The 22,045-nt window shown below is 44.1% G+C and overlaps 1 protein-coding gene and 1 long non-coding RNA gene across 5 annotated transcripts in view; one reads left to right on the top strand and one right to left on the bottom strand.

Moving 5' to 3' along the window:
* Positions 1-22,045, top strand: part of nbs (nibrin) — a 294,050-nt gene that overhangs the window by 7,548 nt on the left and 264,457 nt on the right. The window contains exon 1 of one of the 4 annotated variants that reach the window (XM_068231053.1): positions 11,935-12,440. The exons of the other annotated variants lie outside the window; for them this stretch is intronic. The gene's annotated coding sequence lies outside the window, so the exon portion shown is untranslated. Of the gene's footprint in view, positions 1-11,934; positions 12,441-22,045 lie in introns of those variants that run through there. 4 annotated transcript variants of the gene reach the window in all.
* The window catches only part of LOC136886829 (uncharacterized), a 116,103-nt gene that overhangs the window by 1,653 nt on the left and 92,405 nt on the right, over positions 1-22,045 (bottom strand). The gene's annotated exons all lie outside the window — the stretch shown is intronic.

Genomic DNA, 22,045 nt, shown 5'->3' with positions numbered 1-22,045 from the left:
GCACAAACCCCGATATTGCGCAATAATATTGCACGTCTATGGGCCCCTTTAGTGTGCATAAGTAATAATCTTTTATGTATTGAGTCTGAATTAGATCTACTTCAGATTGACCCATCCGTAACAGTGAGAAATTACAGTAAGATAAGAAAGTTTTCTACCTCGAATTATAAACAAACGACTATTATTTTAGGTATACACATAGTTGGATCAATCTTAGTATAACCTCAGAAGATGAATATAACCCAAACCCCATGGCGCAACAGCCCCAAAGGGCTATGGCGTACCAAGCAACCGCTGCTTAGCTCGAAGGCCTGCAGATTGAGGTGTCGTGAGGTCAGCACAACGAATCCTCTCGGCCGTTACTCTTGGCTTTCTAGACCGGGGAAAGATGAATATGCTTGAACCAATTAAAAACTTTTTATTTAATTTTAAAATCTTGTCCCATCTGTAACACATTTTGTACAAAAAAAAATCAACATTGATTTGCATTTAGGGCAGTCGCCCAGGTGGCAGATGCCCTATCTGTTGTTTTTCTAACCTTTTCTTAAATTATTGTAAAGAGTTTGGTAATTTATTGAACATCTCCCTTGTTAAACTATCCCTAACTCCCTTACCTATAAACAAATATTTGCACTAATTTTGTTCTCTTGAATTCCAACTTTATCTTCATATTGTGATCTTTCTTGCTTTCAAAAACACCACTCAGACTTATTTGTTAACTAAAACATGTCATTCCTCGCCATTTACTCGTTCGGGACAAATATTTCAGGTTTCCTGTGGGATTCCACATCTATAACATAACATTTAGTCAAGCAGCTCATCTTCTTTCCTCCAAGTCTTCACAGCCCAAACTTTTCAATATTTTTGTAACACTACTCTTTTGTCCGAAATCACCAGGACAAATCAAGCTGCTTTTCTTTGGATTTTTTCCAGTTCTTTAATCAAGTAATCTTGGTGAGGTTCCCATACACTGAAACAATGCTCTAGTTGGGATCTTACCATAGACTTGTTTGCCCTCTCCTTTACATCCTTACTACAACCCCATAAACACCCTCATAACCATGTGCATAGATCTGTACCCTTTATTTACAATCCCATTTATGTGATTACCCCAATGAAGAACTTTCCTTATATTAACACTTAGGTACTTACAGTGATCCCCATAAAGAACTTTCGCCCCATCAATGCAGTAATTAAAACTGAGAGGACTTTTCCTATCAGTGAAACTCCCAACCTGACTTTTAACCCCGTTTTTCATCGTAACATTACGAATAAAACTCCGTCTGATTTATTACTCTTAATTTATTTCAGGATGTCCCAATAAATGCACACACGCGCGCACACAAGTCTATTCAGCTATGAATGGCCGCACTTACTAATTAGTATCTATTTACAAATCCCTCTTCCTTACGGCACAGCAGGCAGTCCGGTCTGTTGCTATACCTGTGGATGGTTTATCGTTACTTTCACTTCCCTTCTTCTGCCAATCACAAGTACACCATTCATCAATATCGTACTTTCTGCCAACGGCGTGATTTCCATATATTTCAGCTTCGCTTACAACTTCCAGTCACCTCATACAGCAGCTGTGTGTAGACCGCTGGATCTGAACACAGAGCTATGAGCCACTCAACACATAATGACTGTTTGTTGGTTTGTCTGCAGAGACAGTCCAGTAATTCACACAGTCACATGCAGTGAACAATTAAGCACCTCAACAGTATTCAACAGCAGATATTAACACAGGTCCATTTACTCTCACACTCATGATAGCAACTTCCATCGCTGACTCACGGTGATCCTCAGTCTACAGAAATACACAAATACACAGTATTCTTAGGTAGAACACAGTCTTCCGCTCCGTATGTTGTCTCCGGCTTGCCTACTCACTGGACTCCTGGACTCCAACACAACAACCACAGCTCCTGGTTCAGACCTCGGTGGGACACTAGCAACAGCCAACACCTCTGTCACCCTCAGCCCAGCCACCGAATCCTAACACACTGAGTCTCTCATCGAGTTCACCACGGAGTCCAACACTGACTCCACCACGGAGCCCCACTCTGTTTGACTGTCCATGGCTAGCCTCCCTTTTTATAGCTTGGGTTATGGGAACCAGAAAAATTGCGAGGTGGCTAGAGGTGGAACATTCTTGTTGAATCTCCAAGAAACTCGCAGGCAAGCCAGCCAACAAGAACGATACTTGGAAAGGCCGGCCCCATCCCACAAGCCGGCTGGGAGATACCCGGTTGTTTGAGTCACTAGCCCCTTCCTGGAAGTACCGAAAGGGGCTTCCACGGGGCTGGCACGTAACATTGCCCCTCCTTCGAGAGCTAATCGTCCCGGTCAGTTACCTTCTCATCTGTTCTTGGTATGGTGCCCGTTGATCTAGATGTACCACCTTCACCTTGTACCTTGGCCTGTATCATACTCGGTAGCTTACGTCATTTATTCCTCCCAGAACGTGGTAAGGGCTTTTCCATGTCTTCTGCAGCTTGGAAGACAAGCATTTCTTCCTTACAGGATTATATAGCCATCCTAGGTCATCCTCGTGATTTCCATTGGTGTCTGCTCATTGGTCATGCCGCACCTTCACCCGGTCGCTCTCTGTGCTTGAACTCTTCTGGATAGTGGTGCACACATCCCCCAGTCTCCCTGTCTGATCCAGGCAGTAGGATGCTCCTCAGGCTGGCCGAACTATAAATCTACCCGAAGGCGCAGCTCTCTTTCGGACGGCGTCCCCCTGGAGTAGATATCATCGCCTCGTGTACTGGGGACTAGTAAGCCAGTGAGATCAGGGGAAAGTGACGATCCCCATGCCTTTGCGTTTCCATCGAGGTGCCGCAGCTGCAGATTCCTTTGAACTCCATGGTGATTACTCAGCAGGAAACTTCGTTCTCGGCCTCCCTCCTGGAACAGAACTTGCCGACTTATGGGCAAGGTCTACGGGACAGAGCATCGACTTGCAGAGCATGCTTTATCTCGTGTAGACCCTCTTAGACATTTCTCTCTCTGTCACCCATCTTCTTCTGACCGTCCTCCATCTTCTTCTGGCTGTCCTCCATCTTATTCTGGTCGTTTTCAGTCTCCTTTTGGCCGTCTTCCATTTTCTTCTGGCCATCCTTCATCTCATTTATCCACCTCTCCCGGCTTTCTATCATCTTTTTCTGGCTTTCTTCCATCTTCCTATACCCTACATCCAAATCCTCCAACATCATTTTCTGGCTTTCTTTCATTTCCTTATGGTTTTCTTCCATCTTCTGCATCATTTTCTGGTCTTCTTTCTTCTCCCTTCGATTTTCTTCAATCTTCTCCTCCATCTTTGTCATCAGCGTATTTAGCTGTGTCCATTTTCGTGTGGCCTCTGGTCTCCACGGGCATGCAGTAACTAACACAAGATGAAAACTTTAAGATTTATATGTGTGTATTTGCTATACACCAATGTTCTGGAATGTTCCAGACGGTTGTCGAAACCTGCAGTGTCTGTTCCGCTGATTCACACTGATTAAAATGATGTATCGCAGATGGGGTTTATCCTACTTCTAACACCAATTTGTTACAAATAAAACTCAGTGCGCGCGCGCGCGCACACACACACACACAAGTCTATTCAGCTATGAATGGCTGCACTGACTAAGTGCTGTCTATTTACACGTCTCTCTCTGTACATATATCAGGGAGTCCTGGCTGGTTGGAATTACCTGGGTATGGTTAAAATCCTTACATTCACATCCCCAAGTCCAGTCACCTCATACAGTAGCAGTGTGTAGACTGCTGGATCTGAACGCAGGGTTACGGGCCACTCAACACACTATGACTGTTTGCTGGTTCGATTGCAGAGGCAGTCCAGTAATTCACATGCAGTGAACAACTAAGCAGCTCAACAGTATTCAACAGCAGGATGGTACAACGGCAGATTTTAACACAGGTCCATTTACCTTCACACTCACGATAGCGACTTCCCTCGCTGACTCATGGCAATCCTCAGTCCACAGAAATACACAAACACACTGTACTCTCGGGTAGAATACAGTCTATCACTCCGTACGTCGTCTCCAGCCCGCCTACTCACTGGACTCTCTGACACAACAGCCACAGCTCCTGGTTCAGACCTTGGTGGGACACTAGTGACAGCCAACATCTCTGATATAAGTGTTGATTCCCATAGGGAACCTGAAATATTTGTCCCGAATGAGCAAGTTCATAATACCAATATAGTTGGTCTGTTATTGTACATTATAAATTTTCCAGCTAACTCATTCCTGGTTGCCAGCATTTCGTCCATTGAGCTCATCAGTTGGTAAAAAGCACACCTACCAAGACACACGGCTAGTGCATACCATAGAGGCCACTGCGTAGGATAATTGTAACCGCTGGCAGTTATGAGAGACTTAGGGCCGGTTCTACCACCTACTGGTAAAGTAGCGCGTAACTTGCCCTCCGCGTAAAATGATGTTTGCGTTCGACCACATCCAGGTAGCACTATCGGCAGCATAAATCGTCGTTACCCAGCGCGTAATTTATCGGCCACTTTGAGAAGCCGATAAGACTTCACCTGCCCGGGCAAGTTTTGAGAGCTGAACATTATTAGGTGTATTTCTGGTGGCATACAACTCAAATTAGCTTACTATACTGAAAAAAGCATTATACTGTAACAATGATCGATATTGTATTGCAGGATTTTGAACATTAATGCTTCCTTAGAGTTGCAACGGTCACACCAGCCTCTCGCATTGATAGCGTAGGGAACACATTTCATACGTCAAGCTTTCGTAGAGAAGCTCTAAAAGGATATAAAATCAAATCCTATTTGAAAATAATTTCAAATGAGATTTAATATTCTACTTTTTCAGTTTTCAAACACCAGGTATAACTTATTTCTATGTATCCCTATTACCTCAAGGTACCTCGCTAGCGTAATGGCTAACGCGCACAGTTCATAATACGAGGTCTGCAGGTTCGAGTCTTCATTATGACGAATCTTTTTTCTTTTCATTATTAGCGTTGTATTAATCTGTATGCCTCTTTTCATACGTTCTTTTGTTAATAACATATTTCATTGAAATGTTTAATCACAATATTATGTCTACTAGGAAAATGCTTTTTATGTGTGCTACTTATAGAAAGTGAACACGTATTATTTACAGAAGAATGGAAAAACAAGTTGAAGCTGAGTTGGGGGAAGATCAATTTGGCTTCAGAAGAAATGTAGGAACACGTGAAGCAATCCTGACTTTACGTCTGATCTTAGAGGATCGAATCAAGAAGGACAAGCCCACGTACATGGCATTCGTAGATCTAGAAAAGGCATTCGATAATGTTGATTGGACCAGGCTATTTATGATTCTGAAGATGATAGGGATCAGATACCGAGAACGAAGAATTATCTACAACCTGTATAAAAATCAGTCTGCAGTGATAAGAATCGAGGGCTTTGAAAAAGAAGCAACAATCCAGAAAGGAGTGAGGCAAGGCTGCAGTTTGTCCCCTCTCCTTTTCAATGTTTACATAGAACAGGCAGTAAAGGAAATCAAAGAGAAATTTGGAAAGGGAATCACAGTCCAAGGAGAGGAAATCAAAACCTTGAGATTTGCGGATGATATTGTTATTTTATCTGAGACTGCTGAAGATCTCGAGAAGTTGCTGAATGGTATGGATGAAGTCTTAGGTAAGGAGTACAAGATGAAAATAAATAAGTCCAAAACAAAAGTAATGGAGTGCAGTCGAACGAAGGCAGGTGATGTAGGAAATATTAGATTAGGAAACAAAGTCTTAAAGGAAGTAGATGAATATTGTTACTTGGGTAGTAAAATAACCAACGATGGCAGAAGTAAGGAGGACATAAAATGCAGACTAGCACAAGCAAGGAAGAGCTTTCTTAAGAAAAGAAATTTGCTCGCTTCAAACATTGATATCGGAATTAGAAAGATGTTTTTGAAGACTTTTGTGTGGAGCGTGGCATTGTATGGAAGTGAAACATGGACGATAACTAGCTCAGAAAGAAAGAGAATAGAAGCTTTTGAAATGTGGTGTTACAGAAGAATGCTGAAGGTGAGATGGATAGATCGAATCACGAATGAAGAGATACTGAATCGAATTGGTGAGAGGAGATCGATTTGGCTAAATTTGACGAGAAGAAGAGATAGAATGATAGGACACATCTTAAGACACCCAGGACTTGTTCAGTTGGTTTTTGAAGGAAGTGTAGGTGGCAAGAACGGTAGGGGTAGACCAAGGTATGAATATGACAAACGGATTAGAGCAGATGTAGGCTGCAATAGTTACGTAGAAATGAAAAGGTTAGCACAGGATAGGGTAGCATGGAGAGCTGCATCAAACCAGTCTATGGACTGATGACTCAAACAACAACACAACCGTATAGGACTGTCACCCAGGTAGCAGATTCCCTATCAGTTGTTTACATAGTCTTCTTGTAAATGATTTCGAAGAAATTGGAATCTATTCCATTCCCGAATTCCTCTTCCTATGATGGATATTAGTTCTTTAACAGTACGGTACCTTCCAACTTTATCTTCATAAACATTAGAATGAAATGCATTATAAATAAATGGAAGCATGTGGAACTAAACGAGGTCACAGAGACATAGGGCCGGTTCTACCATCTGCTGGTAAAGTGGCTGGCAGTTGCCCGGGAGGTAAACTACTTGGGGGTGTAAAGCAGCTGGTACTTTGCCTTGCGTGCAACCACCTCCGCGCAAGCGCTGGGTAGCTACCAGGAGCTAGACACCGATATACGGAGCATCGTGGAGGTACTTAATCAATTCACAGAAGCCTGCAGGTAGAATGCTGAAAGGCAGTATGTCCGTAAGGAAGATGTTGAGTGTATATACGTATATGGAAGCGTGTGAAAAAGAGTTAAGAACAATGGCAGGGAACGAAAATATTTTTTAAAATGCAAATTAGAAAGACGATGAAAACCTGTGTGCCTTCTATTACGGAGCGAGCGACTTGACCAATCTACTACGAGAATACTTTCCAAAAACTCTGCCTTACATGAGAGGTTATAACTGGCATAAGAAAATGTAATCTCGAGATTTTAATCCCAATTAGGTATTGATTTTGAAGCTCATCGATTAAAATCACGAAAGCTTGACATAAGTCGTTGTCCATAACTCTTAAGACTACCCTTATTAGGCTTTCTGAAGATAATCAACAGATGCAAGCACAGGATCTGACGATAGATAGCACCACACTCGAGAGCGAGAAGTCGCTGAAAATCAGTCTAGCCAACTCCGTATATCTCATTTTCATAAATTGATGCCTGCCTGGCCAGCAGATCATACAGATGTTGATTCGCATAGGGAACCTGAAATATTTGTCCTGAATGAGTAAATTTATAATTCAAACATAGTTGGTCCATTATTGGACATTATAAATTTCCCACCTAACTCATTCCTGGTTGCCAGCATTTTGCCCCAGTTTGTTAAGTGGGGCTCATCAGTTGGTAAATAGCTTACCTACCAAGACGCATGGCTAGTGCATACCGTGGAGGCCATTATATTATAAATTTACTAATTCGGGACCAATATTGCAAGGTGTGTACACACTTGCGAGCATATTTTGAGCCGGGACAACTAAAATGTCCGAGCGGCTCGTGAGCACTTCTCGAGCCATTTGCGCATGAGCAGGATCAGTCTGAGTCTTGTTTCCATCAAAAGATGTTTTCTGAGCAAGAATTTCTGCTTTTCCATTAGTGCGACTACTTTTCTCTTTGCTCCTTTCCCTCCGGTGTGACCCCAAGAAAGAAATATGTTTTTCTTACATTTATCTGCGGGTCGTCCAATTGTTGAACCAATATCCCCACCATGCCTCCTCTTTCACATTATTTTAAAAGTGATCCCCATTTTTCGGGTCCCATAAAACAGAATGTGTTCGATATGTGTCTATTAGCGTAAGCACATCTTCATCCGACCGCGCCGCCATGCTCGCGGGATGCTCACTGTAGCCATACACATTTGTGAGCATGTTCCTTGGCTGTCCACACTGAGCGCGAGCATCCCTTTGTGCTTGCCTAGAAAACCGATCCAGTTGGCTTGCAGTGAGCGGCTTGCAACATGCTCGCAAGTGTGTACGCATCTTCAGATTCCCTATGGGAATCAGCATCTGATGGTCAAGCAGACCAAAATTTTTGAAAATGAGACATAGTGTCTCATAGTGCATTGGCACTGGCGGCAGCTCCAAGCAGCCGACGCAGTGGCCTCCACGGTATGCACTAACCATGCATCTTGGTAGGTGTGCTATTTACCAACTGAAGAGCCCAACTTAGCACACTGGGGGTAAACGCTGGCAACCAGGAATGAGTTGGCTAGTAAAATTTATAATGTCCAATAACAGACCAACTAAAGTAAAACCCCGTTAATTCGAAGTCGCTGGGGCTCAAAAATCGGACTTCGAATTACGTGATTGCGAATTAATCGCCAATTCGCAATTTAGAAGTACCAACCCTTGTCGCGTTACAAAATATTCTATGGCCCGTTACTGCATGCAGTTAACCTTGATTCACCCTTCAAATACCATGAAAAAATAGCTATTCCCAAAATGTATCCAGGAAGGTGCATTTACAGTATTCAAGTAATGCACTCGGATATCTCACTGGCAAACATAACCTCACGCAACAAAAGAAAGAAAGAAAAAAGAAAAGCACGATTCAAAGACGAGGAGAAACCTATGCTGGCTCCCATGTGCAAGTGCTTTATTAATTGGATGACTATACTTTATGCATTTTAGATGCCTTGTATTTAAAAAGGAAGTACCCGATGCCCTTAAAATCGAACTTTTCTGTGACTATCCTTGTACGATTTCCCGCCATGGTACTTCTCTCCTACTTCAGAAATGTAAACACTTGCCGCGTCACAAAGTATTCTAAGACCCATTAATACATGTAATTACCTCGATTCACAGTTTAAACCTTTCAAATGCCATGGAAAAAACTATTTCCGAAATGTATCCAACAAGGTGCATTTACAATGTTCAAATAATGCATTTGGATAAATCACTGACAAACATAACCTCACGCAACGAAAGAAAAAAATATCACACAATTCAAAGACGAGGATAAATTATGCTGGCCCCCCTGTGCAAATGCATTATTTTTTGGATTTCCGTACTGTTTGCATTTTTATATGCTTTGTACTGGCATGGAAAGTGCCTGACGCCCTTAAAATATTGTGGTTTATCGAACTTTCCTATGGCGAGGGGATAAAGTTTCTCGCTTCCATCCCATGTGCATTGCAACGTACTAGTATGACCCATTTAAAACCGTAATACCGTTTGGGCTTGCATTAAAATAAAGCAATGCAGTTTCACCGGCAATGACAATATTGTTTGGTGCCTACGAATTTATTATCTGAGCTACGCTTTTTCGTCAACTGTCGGCATTGCCAGTGTTTGCGAATTCTGTTTTTCCGCACACTGCCTGTTGCGTGATATTACGGCGTTCCTTAAAAGGTTGAATACAAAAGAATTCCGATTTCATTCAATTTAGCAATCATGAAGCGCACTGTAGCCCCACCGAAGTGAGTGTATGTGCGGAAAGCTACCCTTCCACATTCCGGCGCGTTCTATTATGACGCGGAGCGGATAAATTTAGAGTAGAAATTACTCTGTAACATACTATTGTTTTAAAATGTAAAGGCAGTTTCGAATTAAAAGTCTGAATTTCGGTAATGGGGCCGACATTGTACATCGAATTGCGAATTATCCGTATTTCGAATTAAACAATTTAAATAACATGCAAAACTATATCTCATGTTTCCGGGAACGAGAGCTTCTTCGAATTAGGCGGGATTTTAAATTAACCGATTTCAAATTATTGAGGTTCTACTGTATATTGGTATTATAGCCAACACTTCTGTCACCCTCAGCCCAGCCACCAAACCGTAACACACCGAGTCTCTCGCAGACTTCACCTCGGAGTCCAACACTGACCCTGAGTCCAGCACCAACACTGGCTCCACCACGGAGCCCAACTCTGACTGACTGTCCGTGGCTAGCCTCCCTTTTTATAGCTCGGCTAATGGGAACCAGAAAATTAGCGAGGTGGCTAGAGGTGGAACAGTCCCATTGAATCTGCAAGAAACTCACAGGCAAGCGAGCTGACGAAAACAATACATGGAAGGGCCGGCCCCACCCCACAAGCCAGCTGGGAGATCCCTGGTCGCCTGAGTCACTAGGCCCTTCCTGGCTCCACCACGGAACCCAACTCTGACTGACTGTCAGTGTTGGACTCCGAGGTGAAGTCGGCGAGAGACTCGGTGTGTTACGGTTTGGTGGCTGGGCTGAGGGTGACAGAAGTGTTGGCTATAATACCAATACTATGGGGCTGGCATGTAACAATACCATTGCCTGCTGCCATCTCAGAATATTGTCAAGGTCTTTTTGCAGTTGCTCACAATCTTGTAACTTATTTATTACTCTATACAGAATAACATCATCCGCAAAAAGCCTTATCGCTGATTCCAGTTCTTTGCTCATATTTTTGTGTGTAAGAAAACATAAAGATGCAATAATACTGTCTTGAGGAATTCCCCTCTTAATTATTACAGGGTCAGATAGAGTTTTGCCTACTCTAATTCTCTAGTTCTATTTGCTAGAAATAGCTATGCATTGTCACTCTTTTGTCTAGTCCAATTACACTCATTTTTGCAGTAGTCTCTCATGATCTACCCTATTAAATACCTTAAATAGGGCAATCGCGGTACAGGAAATTTGGCCTCCTGAATCCAAGACATCTGCTTTATCCTGCTGGAATCCTACAAGTTGAGCTTCAGTGGAATAACGTTTCCTACACCCGAACTGCCTTCCATAGAACGAGTTATTCATTTTGCGAGCATGTCTAATATAATCAGAAACAATGCTTTCCCAAAGCTTACATACGATGCATGTCAAACTCATTTGCCTGTGATTTTCAGTTTTATGTCACCCTTTCTTTTATACACAGGGGCCACTATAGCAACTCTCCATTCATTTGGTATAGCTTCTTCATGCAAACAACAGTCACATAAGTACTTGAGATATGGTGCTACATCCCAACCCGTCTTTAGTATACGGTATCCCCAGGAATCGTATCCAGAGGTGCCAACTATTACGGATTGTCCGAATTTCACTTCGCGATTACGGCATTACGGTCAAAGGGGAAATTATTACAGAAAAATGCAATATTATCAGGATAAATATATATTTCTGCCGAAAAAAAGGAAAGAGGTAAAAAATGATCAATCCTTAGAGCATTACTGGTCAACCCTCCTCGTTTCAATGTTCGTAAGTTGGCACTTAAATGTATTTGGCGGTTATTTTGTCATCACTTCCTGTTGTTTCCCGTGAGCATTGTGAAATCACGGCCAGCTACATAGTTATGCTCTGCTCTCTTAGCTGGAATGACACATCAAGTCGGCTCTACGCTCTGCTGTTCTCCAGCGCGCGCGTTCGGCTCCCTCTCTGTTGTGTGCGTAGACGTGAGTTGTATATTTAGTACGTTCCATTTCTAATTATCCTAGTTGTCAATTTGAAAAAGTGACTGGTTTCGTAAAATGAAACAGCAATTGCCAATTTGCATCATATTCTAAGAAGACAGCAGTGTTACAGAAATATCGAGATGGTTACACAAGCGAATGGCCATGCCTACTTGCTTCACGTGTTCGGCAGTGTGTGTTCGTGTGATTTCTCTGTGGCTCACGGTGGACGAGATGATTGCAGAAGACACATAGAATCCAAGACACATCACACATACGGTTAATCAAAATTACGGAATGTCTGTTTCATCGTTCTTCGTAAAATGTAATGAAACTGTGGTGACAAATGCCGAATTGCTGTTCACATCATTTCTTTTGGAGCATAATATACCGTTATCAGTTCAGATCACGCTGGAAATTTATTTAGATCAATGTTCCCTGACTCTAAAATATCTCAGAAATATGGTTTTACAAGAACAAAAACCTCTGCTTTAGTTCAGTACACGGCATCTGAATGCCGAAGTTGTAGACATCTCTCCCAGAATGAGGGTTGCTATTCATCTCTTGAATGTTTTGTTTGAAGATTCCCAAGTTTGGTCAAGGAAAGTGAACGTGACAAACTTGAAGAGGTATTTGCAGTCTACCAGTGTGATACTTTCCCTGAATATGTTGTACATGGACCTAACATTGCAGAGCTTAAAAATGAAAACCTTAAGTCATGTTTCTATTTGCAGTATTAAGTGTACCTCACAGTAACTCTCCCACAGAAAGAGTTTTCAGTGATTTTATGAAAAATCAGCCAGAAATTAGGCCTACATTAAATACACCTACACTGGAACCACTTATGGTTCTGAAGATGAAAATGTCATTTCCGGGGGAAGTACTGAATGTTTCAAGAAAACCTACACTGAACAGCAGCTGCTGGGTGCAAAACAAGCTACAAAGAACTTTTTATCACAGAACTACCAGGTAACGAGCAAATTTTATTGTGTAATATGATATACTTCAGAATAGATTGCTGTTGGAAAACGCAAATGGGGTGCTTTGGATTTGACTAGTGAACGTTTTGAGGGAGGGCTTAAAAATGAGATTACCGAGCTTGATAGCTGCAGTCGCTTAAGTGCGGCCAGTATCCAGTATTCGGGAGATCGTGGGTTCGAGCCCCACTATCAGCCCTGAAGATGGTTTTCCGTGGTTTCCCATTTTCACACCAGGCAAATGCTGGGGCTGTACCTTAATTAAGGCCACGGCCGCTTCCTTCCCATTCCTAGTCCTTTCCTGTCCCATCGTCGCCGTAAGACCTATCTATGTCGGTGTGACGTAAAACAACTAGCAATAAAATTTAAAAATGAGATTACTGATAACCCACTTCAAAGGTTGGCACCTCTGCGTATCAAATCCAGCTGCTTTTCTAGTTTTTAACTTTTGTATCTTATTGTAAATGTCATTGTTATCATTAGGGCTCGGATGTTTAAGACCTAAAAATTAGGGTTGGGCACTATGTCCCTGTTTCGGCACAAGGTGCCGGTGCACAGTTATGTTCCGTTGTTCCAGAACACCGAGTGTCAATTGTTCCAAAACATTCTCAAGCGAGCCGGAGACACTGACTTGCTGTCCCATCAGAAGCGCCACTATGCACTGCCCTTCGCCTACTAGCTGGAACTGTGCAGCGGGCGCACGGGACGCGTGACTGTAACATCGCAGTGTAGAGAGAAGTTCGAGAGGGAACTGGGAGTGTGCCTGTACGGAACGTGCTGTGTGGTGTGTGCCTGTGTGTAGTTATGGCCATGGTCCAGCATAAAGCTGCAGGGAACGTGAACGAACAGTCGGAACACTGAAATTCGCGCCCAATAATCACGTTAAAGGCTGCTTTTAGGTTAAGATTTTTCCGGTCAATATAAAATACACATAACACGGTTACAATGGCAGTGCAGGTGTTTAAAAGTAACCAATTCAAGAATATTTTCACCAGTTGAATGTATTGGCCTGTATTGTGAGTAATTAGTGAGTAATTAATATCTCGAAAATTTCCCTCAACACTTTCTCGGGGATTGACGTTAAACATTAATTTGGACTTTAAGGAAACTTTTAAGGCCAAGAAAAATATGGGTCGTCGCTTTGGAATTAAAAATATAACTGGATGAATACATTGTTGTACTTTCCTGCTGTTAGGCCGGGCGCACATTGAGAGGCAGTTGGCCGCAGAGCAGGGAAGAGCAGAGCAGAACAGCACGAAGCTTAAAACAAAATTGCGAAGTGGACGTGAGCGCACATTGCCACGCAGGGTCTCGTCGGTTTTCAGAAATAACATGTTTTCTTTAGACTCTGTGATACTGGGGCATCCAGTATAAAGAGGCTCTTTTTTCTTTTTCTTCAAGCATTCGCGATTTTTCTCATTTTGTTAGTCATCTTCACAATTTCCCTTGTGCTGATGGCAACGCGGTTATTCAGCTTAAGACAATCGCAATAAAAACAAACACCTTCGCCAGTTTACAAGACTGAACAATATTTCTATGTTACCGATGTTCGGCGTTCATATGGACTAAGCAAAGAATTTAATTCATGATTATTTTTTATATTTTTTACGTCGCACCGACACAGATAGGTCTCATGGCAATGATGGAATAGGAAAGGGCTAGGAATGGGAAGGAAGCGACCGAGGCCTTAATTAAGGTACAGCCCCCCCCAGCATTAGCCTGGTGTGAAAATGGGAAACCACGGAAAACTATCTTCACGGTTGCCGACAGTGGGGTTCGAACCCCCTATCTCCCGAATGCAAGCTCATAGCAAGGCGATCCTAACCGCACGACCAACTTGCATGGTAAATTCATTAATGGGATTACAGTGGGGGAGAGGGAAAAATATGTATTTACAAATGTACTGCTAGATTTTCATCTAGTTGTCACAAGACACAAGATACTAAAATCAATCAACATTGACAATCTGTTGTGAACGCGTTTGCATATATATTTGACAAGACATGATAAATGATTTTCCGTATTTCTCTCTTCACATAAATGTGATGATGGATGACGGCGACGGAGTCGGCGATGATGCTCTCCATAATCAGCATTAGATCTTTGTCTTAAATTCTATATGTTGCGAGAACTTGGGTCATGGATTGTTTCATAGATATATGAGGATTACATTCTTTTGTTTGCTGTTTGTTTAACGTCGCACTAACATATCGAAGGCTTTCGGCGACGGAAGAAGGTCGGAAGATTGGGAAGGTAGCTGGCGTGGCCTTAATTAAGGTACAGCCCCAGCATTTGCCTAGTGTGAAAATAGGAAACCACGGAAAACCATCTTCAGGGCTGCTGACAGTGGGGTTCGAGCCCACTATCTCCCGAATGCAAACTCACAGATGCGCGACCCTAACCGCACGGCCACTTGCTCGGTGGATTACATCTTAGGCCTTTCTCTAAACTACCTTGTCACGCAGCGTGAATAAAATGATTTATAGCCTAGACTGTAGTGCCTTATTCCCCGAATTTACATACCGATTTTCATTAAATTCTGTTCAGCCATTTACTCACGAACATACATACATACACACGTACATACTGCATTGCAGTCCACATGATTCACATAGTACCTACAAAACATGGTGAGACTGAATGGCTGTGGTAATTTTCTCCTCCATTTCTTAACTAACTGCGTGACACGTGCGCAGGAAACTGTGTTTCGAAGACATCGCGTGGTAGGCGGAAGTACGTACAGAACCGGCCTGCCCTGTCTGTTGCCTTATGCTCTCTGCACTTCGAATTCCTTCCCTCTCAACTTCCATTTACTTTCTTCAATATCTCAAAAATTTCCCTCAACACTTTCTCGGGGATTGATGTTAAAAATTAATTTGGACTTTAAGGAAACTTTTAAGTCCAAGAAAAATACGGGTCATCGCTTTAGAATTAAAGATATAACTGGATGAAAAAATGTTGACACTCCAGCACAGGGCGGCACACAGCCGGTATCGACAGGCAGACACAGCCAAGGCCAACTAATCTATCTAGTGCGGTCTTGGCATAGCACGTTCGGTTCAGGCACATCCAGCTGAAGCGGAGCATGTCCTGTTGCCTCTCGAAGTTCTCTCTAGGACGCAGTTACAGTCCTGTGTCCCGTGTCTCGGCACTCTGTACCGAAACACTCCGCCTCAAGTTCCTAATGTTGCGGAACAAGTGAATGTCCCACTCTGCCCAACCCTACTAAAAATAGCCCAAATAAGCAAGCAAATATGACCTCAAAAATGATGAAAAGTGAAAATGATTAATCAAAATATGGTCATTTAAAAATAAATTATAAATTGAAACGGCAATTCCTCTGATACATACACTGACTGACAGTGACAATGCAACACCAAGGAGGAGTGGTTCGAAAGGGATGAAAGTTGGGGAAAAAACAGAGACGGCACGGACGAATAATTGATGTTTATTTCAAACCGATATGCAGGTTACACAATGCGCACGGCATCGACTCAGTAGGATATAGGACCACCGCGAGCGGCAATGCAGGCAGAAATACGTCGAGGTACAGAGTCAATAAGAGTGCGGATGGTGTCCTGAGGGATGGTTCTCCATTCTCTGTCAACCATTTGCCACAGTTGGTCGTCCGTACGAGGCTGGGGCAGAGTTTGCAAACGGCGTCCAATGAGATTCCACACGTGTTCGATTGGTGAGAGATCCGGAGAGTACGCTGGCCACGGAAACATCTGTACACCTCGTAGAGCCTGTTGGGAGATGCGAGCAGTGTGTGGGCGGGCATTATCCTGCTGAAACAGAGCATTGGGCAGCCCCTGAAGGTACGGGAGTGCCACCGGCCGCAGCACATGCTGCACGTAGCGGTGGGCATTTAACGTGCCTTGAATACGCACTAGAGGTGACGTGGAATCATACGCAATAGCGCCCCAAACCATGGTGCCGCGTTGTCTAGCGGTAGGGCGCTCCACAGTTACTGCCGGATTTGACCTTTCTTCACGCCGACGCCACACTCGTCTGCGGTGACTATCACTGACAGAACAGAAGCGTGACTCATCGGAGAACACGACGTTCTGCCATTCCCTCATCCAAGTCGCTCTAGCCCGGCACCATGCCAGGCGTGCACGTCTATGCTGTGGAGTCAATGGTACTCTTCTGAGCGGACGCCGGGAGTGCAGGCCTCCTTCAACCAATCGACGGGAAATTGTTCTGGTCGATATTGGAACAGCCAGGGTGTCTTGCACATGCTGAAGAATGGCGGTTGACGTGGCGTGCGGGGCTGCCACTGCTTGGCGGCGGATGCGCCGATCCTCGCGTGCTGACGTCACTCGGGCTGCGCCTGGACCCCTCGTACGTGCCACATGTCCCTGCGCCAACTATCTTCGCCACAGGCGCTGCACCGTGGACACATCCCTATGGGTATCGGCTGCGATTTGACGAAGCGACCAACCTGCCCTTCTCAGCCCGATCACCATACCCCTTGTAAAGTCGTCTGTCTGCTGGAAATGCCTCCGTTGATGGCGGCCTGGCATTCTTAGCTATACACGTGTCCTGTGGCACACGACAACACGTTCTACAATGACTGTCGGCTGAGAAATCACGGTACGAAGTGGGCCATTCGCCAACGCCGTGTCCCATTTATCGTTCGCTACGTGCGCAGCACAGCGGCGCATTTCACATCATGAACATACCTCAGTGACGTCAGTCTACCCTGCAATTGGCATAAAGTTCTGACCACTCCTTCCTGGTGTTGCATTTGCTCTGTCAGTCAGTGTATTTGTTAACGAAATTCTTTGTTCTTACTTTAATATTAGTTCTGATTATACATGTGCAGCAGTTATTCACAGTCTATTATCCTTGATTCATTTATCAAACTTTTGTGAATACATACCTATAGAGTACTAATTTCGCTAAGAGTATCAGATCACACACCATTTTAAAAGTCAAAACCTGTTTGCACCCTGCATTGGTGGTTTGAAATACGAGAAAACTAGAAATCAATCTACTTAAAAATACATATTTTGAAACGTTTAAGCCCAGATTTCATTAACATTATTCAAATGCGTTAAAGTTTAAATTGAGCACCAAGAAACGAATTAAGTAGATGTCTCTCAATGCATTATGGTAGGGCGTCAGAGCCTATAGTGCAAACTCGTATACCTTTTTCATTCTTCTCCGCGGGTGGAATTGAAGTGTATGACAAGATTCATCTTCAAAGCATCAGGCGCGAAAGAGCTCCAATTATCACTTAACACATTCTTTTAAGAAGAGAAGCTCCTTTCTACGTTACAAGATGTTATTGGTGCATATTTAAATAATGTTAAATCACTGCTGTCGAGTATGCACTTATCTTGAAGTGTACTGGTACCTTCTCCTCTAAGACCATCATTTATCTTGCACACACAATGAAAACCATCATTTCGATTAAGCACATTTTGAAGTTTCCGTCGTCTCATCAATAGATATCCAAATCTTATTGTCCGCTACACTGTATCGTATTCGATTTAGAGTATCTTCAAAGTAAAGCGATAGTTTTTTCACAGTGTTGATTCTGTAGGAACAGATTTTTTAGTGTATCTCTCCAGGAATTCTTGAAATGGGGATTGTTACCTTGTTTAGAGGAATGTTTGCAGACACAGACACTAGACTCATCAGAGTGGGATGTGTCAGACCCTATCCACTGACGCTGGGGTGTATGCAGGTGAACTTATCAGAAACCTATTTAAGAGACACAGTCTGACAACTGCATACGGGAGATAATACTCCACAATGGAATTAATGCCCGCCTAGCAATTCCGAATGGAAATTCTAAGTTCCCATGGAGGGAATTAGATACTTTTCCACCAATAGAGCATATCAAAAATTAGATGTATGGCTTTTCAGGCGTTTGCTCTATTAACCAGTGTTTCATCTTAGGTATGACACTAGACTCATCAGAGTGGGATGTGTCAGACCCTACCCACTGACGCTGGGGTGTATGCAGGTGAACTTATTAGAAACCTATTTAAGAGGCACAGTCTGACAACTGCATACGGGAGATAAAATTCCACAATGGAATTAATGCCCACCTAGCAATTCCGAATGGAAATTCTAAGTTCCCATTGAGGGAACTAAATATTTTTCCACCAGTAGAGCATATCAAAAATCAGATAAAAAATTAGATGTATGGCTTTTCAGGCGTTTGCTCTATTAACCAGCGTTTCATCTTAGGTCTGACACTAGACTCATCAGAGTGGGATGTGTCAGACCCTACTAACTGACGCTGGGGTGTATGCAGGTGAACTTATCAGAAGCCTATTTAAGAGGCACAGTCTGATAACTGCATACGGGAGATAAAATTCCACAATGGAATTAATGCCCGCCTAGCAATTCCGAATGGAGATTCTAAGTTCCCATGGAGGGAACTAGATATTTTTTCACCAATAGAGCATATCAAAAATCAGATAAAAAATTAGATGTATGGCTTTTCATGCGTTTGCTCTATTAACCAGCGTTTCATCTTAGGTCTGACACTAGACTCATCAGAGTGGGTAGGGTCTGATACATCCCACTCTGATGAGTCTAGTGTCAGACCTAAGACGAAACGCTGGTTAGTAGAGCAAATGCCTGAAAAGCCATACATCTGATTTTTTATATGCTCTATTGGTGGAAAAATATCTAATTCCCTCGATGGGAACTTAGAATTTCCATTAAGAGGCAATGCTCCGACACTCAGGGACGCAACCTCGAGTAGCGCTATTAACGCTGGCCAGTGTTATACTGGCCAGCCGCAAGACGATGGCAACGGCATGGATGGAGGGACGCGCACAAGGTGACAGTGTGCTCATAGAAACCGGAACGACGACCACCTGGTAAGGACGCTCGTTCCAGCATGAAACTGTATGCCAGTACGAATATTGAACTCGGCGTCGCGGGAACAGAGTTTGCCCAGCGGGACCAAGGTGCATTGTGCTGGTAGACGATGAAGGCGCACAGACTCTGGAAGTGGGCAGAGGATCAGGTAAGCTCTGGAAGATTATATCTGACAACTGGAGGCCAGACAATTCAGGGAGCTTATGGAACTAATCCACGAGTTCTGGGACTTCTTCACTGCTACCAGAGGCGACTACGGAAAGACGGGTAGAGTGTACCATCACATAAACACCGGTGACGCCACCCCAATCCGGCAGCCATCTTGTAGGGTACCCCTGGCGAAGAAGGTACAAATCAGCCAGATGCTAAATGACATGAAGCATTGAGGAGTCGAACAACCCGTTGTTGTTGCTGGTTGTCCTGGTGAAGAAAAAGAATGGCGAGCTCTGTTTTTGCGTAGATTACCGCAAGTTGAGCTATGTCATGAAGAAGGACTGTTTCCTGTTACCTCGGATAGATGACATTCTGGATACTATATCTGGAGCTCAGTGTTTTTCCATTTTGGGTCTGAAGTCCGGATACTGGTTAAGTGATGCTGTATCCGGAAGACAAAGAAAAGGCGGCGTTCTTAACTGGCCAAGGGCTGTACGAGTTCACCGTGATCCCCTCTGGTCTCTGCAACATGCCAACGACCTTCGAGTGGCTGATGGAGTCTGTACTGAGGGGGGCTAACTCGCGACGCCTGCCTTGTATGGCTGGACGTCGTCATTATCGTGGGATGCATGTTGAGAACCTACAGAGAGTGTTCCAGAGACTAGGTAGTGCTCACCTAAAGTTAAATCCTGGAAAATGCCAGCTATTCCAGAAAGAGGTGCGCTACCTGTGCTACATCGTGTCATCGGAAGGGGTAGCCACAAATCCGGAAAAGTTAGGAGCCATCAGAGACTGGCCTGTACGGAAGGACAAGCGAGAGCTCAGGAGTTTCCTTGGCCTGTGCACGTACTACTGCAGATTTATAGCTGGCTATATGAATCTCTCAAATCCTCTTACATTACTTGCCAAGGAGAGAAGGCATTTCCAATGGTCAAGTGAGGCAGAGGCTGCCTTCCGGACGCTGAAGGAGTCGGTGTGTACAACACCCATCCTGGGATACCCCAAGCCTGGGGAGAAGTTCATCATAGACACAGACTTAGGGACATGATAATTGGTGGGGGTGCTGTTGCAAGTGCAAGATGGCCAGGAGAAGGTGATCGCCTACTTAAACAAGACATTGTTAAAAGTAGAGCAGAATTACTACTAACGCATTGGGAACTGCTGGCCATCGTGAAGACCTTGGAGCACTTCCAGGAAGGAAGCACTGCAACGCCGACGCTTTATCCAGGAGACCATGTCTGTAGAACTGTGCACACTGCCAGAAAGTGAAGAGACAAGTGTGTATCATGGACATCTGGGCCATGAGGGCCACCGCTGCTGAAGGATGAAGGATGGGATCGAGCTGCCCTGAGTAGGGAGCAGCTGAAGGATGACGACATTGGACAGCTTCTATGGGAAGTTGAGTCGGGGCAGAGTCCCAAATGGAAGGACATCGCCGAACGCAGTCCAACCTCAAGGCATACAGGGCCTAGTGGTCATCTTCAAGGTTAGCGACCGGGTGCTTATCCACGTGTGGGAATTGACCGATCGAAAGAAAAAGATTGCCCAGCAGGTAATTCCCAGGAGCATGAGAAAGGAAGTGCTGTTTGAGTTGCATGCGAGAACTACTGCCGGCCACTTGGGAGCAAATAAGACGCTACACCTTGCCCAACAGTGTTACTACTGGGTACACCTGAGGAACGATGTTGAGAGGATGTGCCAGTTGTGTGACACCTGCGCAGCAAGCCGAGGTCCTTGAACCAGGAGTAGTTGCCAGGTGATGCAGTATAGTGTTGGAGCACCTTTCCAAAGTATCGCCATTGATGTCGCTTGACCATTCTCCGAATCCGACACTGGGAACCGTTACTTACTCCTGGCCATGGACTACTTCACAAAGTGGCTGGAGGTCTATGCCATCCCAAACTAAGAAGCATCGATAGTGGCCGATATCTTGGTCAAGGACCTTTTCTGCTGATTCGGTGTACTTAGGGAACTGCATAACGATCAAGGCAGAAACTTTGAGTCGAGGCTGATGCAAGAGGTTCTGCAGCACTTAGGAGTGCCGAAGACTCATGCGACGCCCCTCCACCCTCAGTCAGATGGCATGGTAGAGCATTTTGTAAAAAGTCATCGAGGAACATCTCAGAAAGGTGGTTTCTGCATACCAGAAGGACTGAGATGAGAGGGTTCCATTCTTCTCGACAGCATATCAAGCGTCCACCCACGAGACGACGGGTATGACACCTGGCAACAAGGTCTTTGGAAGGGACCTCCACCTGCTATGCGATCTAATGTTCGGGTTGGCACCAGATCAGCAGCAGGCAGCAATGGACTTTATGTGGGAGTTGGTGGGTCAGCTCAACGACATACACAATTATGCCAGACAACATCTGAGGGTGGCTAGCGACTGGATGAAAGCCAGCTATGATTTGTTGGCGTACGCTGCGGGTTTCCAGGAAGGCGACCGAGTGTGGCTGTACCGCCTGGTGCAGGCAAAAGGGAAGTCATTGAAGCTTCAGGCACAATGGGAAGGCCCATATACAATCGTCACCAGGATCAACGACATTTCAGATTCCCTATGGGAATCAACATCTGTATCATCGTCTACAGGTTCCAGCG

Source organism: Anabrus simplex, chromosome 1 (genome assembly GCF_040414725.1).
Source record: "Anabrus simplex isolate iqAnaSimp1 chromosome 1, ASM4041472v1, whole genome shotgun sequence".
NCBI lineage: Eukaryota > Metazoa > Arthropoda > Insecta > Orthoptera > Tettigoniidae > Anabrus > Anabrus simplex.
The sequence above is the reverse complement of the archived record's forward strand: the minus strand, read 5'-3'. Positions and strand labels throughout refer to the sequence as shown.